Below are 6887 nucleotides of genomic sequence, written 5' to 3' on the forward strand. Positions count from 1 at the left end.
CCTCTTGTTATATTTTCAGCTGCCTAATAGAGGTGACATTATTCGTTATCGTCGGATATGTAACTTCTACAACCACTATGCTGTGTACGTTGGAAATGAAGCCATGAACGGGAAGAAACCAGAACAGAACACATTTGAGCTGACAAGTACGTCTCTGAATATTAATTCTCTTTAATGTCTAAGCTTTGCTTCTTTTAAACTAAATACTAATTAGTTATTGGTTGGAAATTCTAGGAAAATCTTAATATAAAATCACTTCAGCCTCAAAAGCGAAATAATAAAAAAATAATGTCCAAATTCTGAATTCTAAACATTAAAGAAGTAAATCCACCCAGGGCTGAGGCTAGCGGTTATCCATTGGTAATTTAACTGATAAATTCTGATCTATGTTAAATTTAGCTGAAATGTTTAATAGGTTCTAAGTGTTACGTGTTCAGGTGTAAGGTAGAATCTCCAACGTGCTGCGTGCTGCGACTGGAAAAAAACCCTAGACACCTTAACTAAATTACACTGAATAGCAGTATGTACCTCAAAAAATTAAACCTGAATATTCTTCACCTGCTACTGCTGCCGAACATGTGTTTTCTTCCTTTAGAAATTGGTAGGAAAACCAACTGTGTGTATGGAAAACTAGAACAGGAGCATGAAGTTTTCAACTATTTGGATAATGAGGTTAATCCAAAGTCATGGGCGGAGATGAAGACCGACATTGAAAATATGCATATGAATTGTAACAGATGGACACCTTTAAACACCTGTGAGCACATCGCCACAAAGATTCGATACGGAGAAGGACACACACATTGCCAGCAGGTACAGGAGAGTGGTTGTTTTTTGTTAGGATTTAATAATAATTGGTAACTCAGTATTTTATCAGACTTCTGATCACGTTAGTGTCTTTTCACCTCAGCTTAACACCTGGATGGAGTTATTTTGCAAGAAACTTGACAACTTCAGAAATAAGGGCAAAAATTCCGGCCGACGCAAGCGATCTCCTAAACTCCTGAACCCTGCTGCAGCTGCTGCATGAAAGTCCCCCTTTGTCCTCCTCCCTCTCCATTATGAATTCATTATTAAATAAACCTTTCAGCATTAAATATTTCTCCTGTCATTTATTCAGTGAATTATACACACATACCGTTTCCCAGTATTTTTAAATTAATTTGTATATATCTGACATTGCGATACGTTTGAGAAGCCTGGTTTCAATGGTTCTAAAAGTTAATACACGCTGTGAAAGCAAATCTTGTATCTCCAAACAAATGGCTGTGGGGGGGCTTGGACTAGTTTGGACTACACCACTACGAGTGGACATTCATTTATTGTTAAGCGGGCTATTCATTTTTAATAAAAACCAAGCAATTATATACAGGGGTTAGACAATGAAAGTGAAATACCTGTCATTGTAGTGTGGGAGGTTTCATGGCTAAATTGGAGCAGCCTGGTGGACAATCTTCATTAACTGCACACTGCACCAGTAGGACCATGTGCATCCAATGGTTCAAACATTGTGTCCTGAAGGCGGTGCCGTGTATCAGGACGACAATGCACCAATACACACAGCGAGACTGGTGAAAGACTGGTTTGATGAACATGAAAGTGAAGTTGAACATCTCCCATGGCCTGCACAGTCACCAGATCTAAATATTATTGAGCCACTTTGGGGTGTTTTGGAGGAGTGAGTCAGGAAACGTTTTCCTCCACCAGCATCACGTAGAGACCTGGCCACTATCCTGCAAGAAGAATGGCTTCAAATCCCTCTGACCACTGTGCAGGACTTGTGTATGTCATTCCCAAGACGAACTGACGCTGTATCGGCCGCAAAAGGAGGCCCTACACCACACTGATAAATTACTGTGGTCTAAAACCAGGTGTTTCACTTTCATTGTCCAATCCCTGTATATATACAATAATTTTAGTTAATTTAATACAATTGAAAAAAATCTGCAAAATGTAACAAATAAGAATAAAGCAGTAGGTTGTATAACGAAATTTAATGTTATCTGTGGCTGCGCAGGGCAGGGAGTGATATGAACGTAGGTCACCAATCAAGAACCATAGATATGCATTAATAAAACAAGAATGATAATTATTATATGATGACTAATAAAACAATGAACAAGAATTTTTCATGAGTCCCGAACCTTGAGTCCGAGTCATTTAAAGGAGAATCTCAAGTCGAGTCTGAGGTCACTATTTCTGTGACTTAAGTGCGACTTGGGTCCAAGTCTCAGACACGAGTCCCCATCACTGTCAGGTGCTATAACAGTTTTATTTTAGAGCAATTACCTCTACACTTTCTCTCCAAACATCAATTACAGTCTTCTAACTTAAAAAGGGAGTTTAATTTCCTGTTAAAATATCTTAGAAATCAGAATATGGATCCACCATAAATAAAAGTCATGCAATGTTAAAATGCCCACTAAGGTTCCTCTAATAGTACACCATTATAAAAGTTGTTAGCATATGATGGAAGGAGATGAAGAGGTGAAGTACATGCAGAGATGCTTGTACTTAATAAACAGAATTACAATGAGACAGAACAAATGAAGAAGATAAACCTAAACACAGCAATACAAACAGAACACAACCTTCAACAAAGACCAGGAGACACAAAGCTAAATATGCTGAACAAACGAGGGAAAGTGCTTTTCACTGACACATTATTGATCATTATAACAGTTTGTAGTTACTGAGATGATAAATCAGTTGGTTGTGCACGACAATATTTTATACACCTTGAAAAAACAAGACTGATGAGTCTTTAGATTTTCAACATAAAAATTGGGCGGGACGGTGGCTTAGTGGTGAGCATGTTCGCCTCTCAACGCTGGGATCTTGGGTTCAAGTCCCATCTGGGTGGAGTTTCCATGTTCTCCCTGTGTATGCGTGGGTTTCCTCCCACAGTCCAAAAACATGGAGGGTAGGTGAATAATAATATGTCCTTATGTGAATGTGTGTGTGCCCAGATATGGATTGGCGCCTAGTGCCCAATGCAGTCCTCCAGGTGGACGGTCGTTCCTAGTTGAGAGTACGCTGTGCGCGTTTGGCTGCTGCTTCTTGCCAGTGTGTGTGGATTGAGTGTTCTGAGCAGTTTGTAAAGCATCCTTGGGTGTCTAGAAAGGCACTATATAAGTGTATAGATATATATATAGAAAAAGCCATTATATTAAGCTTACTGGAAATGGCACACCCTTCCTCTTGATGAAAAATATAAATAAATAGAAACTAGATCTAAACATGAAACATCCTTTCCTGTTTAATTACTGCAAAAGGACTGTTTTTTAATGTTCATTCATAAAATGTAATGTTCATTTATTAGAGCTTGAAGTAGTGATTTGAATTATGAATTTGAAATTATATTTCAGCGACTGTATTTTAGTGCATTGGTCTCTCCCCATTTAAAGAGCTAGGTGCCTGTTATTATGTTTTTTGTTTTTTATTATTACATTGGTTTGTTGCCAAGATGGTTGCTGAGAGGAAGCTGGCTCCCCTCTGTGATTTGCTGCTGCCCAGGTAACAGAGAACATTAAGGTCAACCCTTTAATGTTACAATAATGTTCTAGGAACATTCCGAAAACCTGTAACATAATAATGTTTTACATTGAAACGTTAATAGAATGTTTCCCAAACAACATTTCCTTTTAAACAAGTGCTAACATTGTGGGAAATTTTGAAGTAACATTCCCAAATTCAAAAATAAAATCCTTGATACAACACTATGTTATCAAAAGTAATCTCATCTGCCTTCGCACAAATATGAATGAGTGACCTCCCATTCTTAATCCATAGGGTTTAATATGATGTCTGCCCACACTTTGCAGCTATAACAGCTTCAACTCTTCACGGAAGGCTTTCTACTACAAGGTTGAGGGGTGTGTTTATGGGAATTTTGACCATTCTTTCAGAAGCGCATTAGTGAGGTCAGACACCGATGATAGACGAGGCCTGGCTCACAGTCTCTGCTCTAATTCATCCCAGAGGTGTTCTATCTGGAGGAGGTCAGGTTCTTCCACATCACACTCACTCATCCATGTCTTTATGGACCTTGCTTTGTGCACAGGTGCACAGTCGTGTTGGAACAGGAAGGGGTCGTCCCCAAACTGTTCCCACAAAGTTGGGAGCATGAAATTGTCCAAAATCTCTTGGTCTGCTGAAGCATTAAGAGTTCCTTTCACTTGAGCTAAGGGGCTGAGCCGGACTCCTGAAAAACAACCCCACATCATGATACTCCCCTACCTAACTTTACACTCGGCACAATGCAGTCAGACAAGTACCATTCTCATGGTAACCGTCAAACCCAGACTCGTCCACTGGATCTCCAGACAGAGAAATGTGATGCTCTTTAATGCACTTGGTGCTGTAAGGCTTGGATGCAGCTGCTCTGCCGTGGAAACTCATTCCATGAAGCTCTCTACGCAATGTTCTTGAACTAATCTGAAGGCCACATGGAGTTTGGAGGTCTGTAGCAATTGACTGCAGAGAGTTGGTGACATCTGCGCACTAAACTCCTCAGCATCTGCTGACCCCTCTCTGTCATTTTATGTATCCTACTGCTTCTGGCTGAATCCCTGTTGTTCCCAATCGCATCCACTTTGTTACAGCACCACTGATGGGTGACATAAATTTAAAACCCTGGCTAAAACTGTACAATGCTTTTAAATTCAGTTTGAACCGTCAGAAACATCAGTAGAATATGTGTAAATATTTTTAAACAAGGTCTATTTAGAGATTCTTCCTGGAGGAAGTGAATTAGGGCGAGTGACGTCTTGGGGAATAAAAACAGTGAGAATGTTCTAGAGAGTGTAGGAAAGTGTTTCATAAAACAGGGTGTGAGTGTGTGATTGCTGTGTGAAACTGTCCACAGGTTTGAGTGTGTGAGTGACTGGATGAATGTGTGAAAATGTCCACAGGTGAGTTTAGGTGAGCCCTGTGATGGTCTGAAGCCCTGTCCAGGAAGTCTTCTGTCTTGTGCCTAATTATTCTGGGGTAGGCGCTGGACCCACAGAGACCCTAAACAGGATGAAGCACTTACAGTAAGTCAATGAATGAATGAATGAATGAATGAATGAATAAGGAGCTAAATCCGACCTGTTCTTTTGTCTATATTCAGTGGCACTGCCCCCTAATGCCCACTTATCTACTAGTGATGGCCCTGTAGATAAAATGTGATTTCAGTTTAAGACTTGCTTTGTGTGAGAAATAAACCAGTGCTGCCCTCTGTGTGGTAAAAGAAAGAAGTGCAGCATCTACTTGAAAGTCAAAAACACAAAGATAAGATTTCGTGTTTTTGCTCCTGTGGCTCCCTCTGGTGTAATTCATAAACTATTACAGCACTGTGTTGAAATCAATGGGGAAGGGGAGGGAGAGGGTTGGTTTCCAACCCTTTTCCTCAAGTTACACAGTGCAGCTTCTGCGATGCTGAGCCCATAATAGCAATGACAGAGGCTGTATTCTCCCTATTACAGGTCCTCAAAACCTGACAGTGATTTTAAAACAGCAATTTAAAAATAAAAATATTACATAGTGCTCCTTTAAGGAAAATCATGGCACAGTGTATTAAACAATATAGCAACACCATGTACTACACAGTATAATATGTTATTATGGTCGTATGGTACATTATATTGTATGGTACCATGTGGATTGTAAACTATGTGATGACAAATACATCTTATAGAAGCCCTGGGATGCATCATCAGTGATGTAACCTGGGGTCACAGGGTATTTCAGGTATTTCAAAATCAAACATCCTTGCCCAGATGACCCTCTTGATCTAGATCCACATGGTGGCCTTCTTCACGGCTCCAGTAATGGATTTAATGTCCTTCTACTTTGCCACTTTACCAGTGGTGCCCAATAATGTCTCTGCAGAGTGAACGCCCTGCAAATCCTGTGCTGCCCACATCCACAGGCCGGCCTTTTCTTTCTACACTCTTTGACAGGTACTTAGTGCGCTTCCTCTCATTGGCCTCATCCATACCCTCTTCCCAGGGCACTGGGTTCCAGCATGGTCAGTTGCTTGATGGGCTCTGACACACTTATCCTCTCTGGTCTGAGCTATGTTGATGTTGTTTGAGCTGAGAACTTCAACTGCTTGCCCAAGTCCACTTCCAGTTGCCAGTCAGTGGCAGGATTGAGTAAACCACCATTCGTGAGGGTGAGGGCCTTTGACTGGTTGCCCTTGCTGGAGATACTGGCTGATAATGGCTCTCTGTGACCGCCTTAAGCACTTGGTCATGGCCCCTGTGACAGCATCAATCACCAAGAACCTTTGGGCAGCTGCTAAGGACGTGTGCCAAAGGTCCTCTACCAGAATCCTTCTTTTTCCATATTACCTTCGATTAAAGGAAATTGACTGTTTAAAGATCTGAAATACCATTTGATAGGCCTTATTTTTTTAAAACGGGTAGCACGCACATTTAAGACATTACCCAGTCATGTCACTCCCTTTGCTAATTCATTAGGTTCTAGTTCACTAGGTAGGGAGCTACAACTTGATTTGGGGCTCACTCTTGGTGAAAAATTGAGTAAAATAAAGAATAATGGGGATTTTATTTTGAGGAACGTTTTTCACACGAATGGTGACTGTGTCGATGACGGTGTCACCTTGTCACCTCGGTCTCCTAAATAGGTCACTGCGTTTTTCCGTCCAATAGTACCCTAGTACTCGCTTTGGGATACGCCCCCTTTCTGCCGTTGAAAAGTTGTCGTTGTCTAATAACGAGGAGCCATTTGCTAATTATTGAAATAATGTTTTGTTGTTTGTTCTGTTTGGTGTTAATGTTGTCAGAATTAATGAACCTATACTATTTTATGCTCCAATACTAATTCAAAATCAAACCAAATGTAACCTTGTGTTCGTTAGTCCTGTGAACTATGTAGTG

Source organism: Hoplias malabaricus, chromosome 5, assembly GCF_029633855.1.
Source record: "Hoplias malabaricus isolate fHopMal1 chromosome 5, fHopMal1.hap1, whole genome shotgun sequence".
Taxonomy (NCBI): domain Eukaryota; kingdom Metazoa; phylum Chordata; class Actinopteri; order Characiformes; family Erythrinidae; genus Hoplias; species Hoplias malabaricus.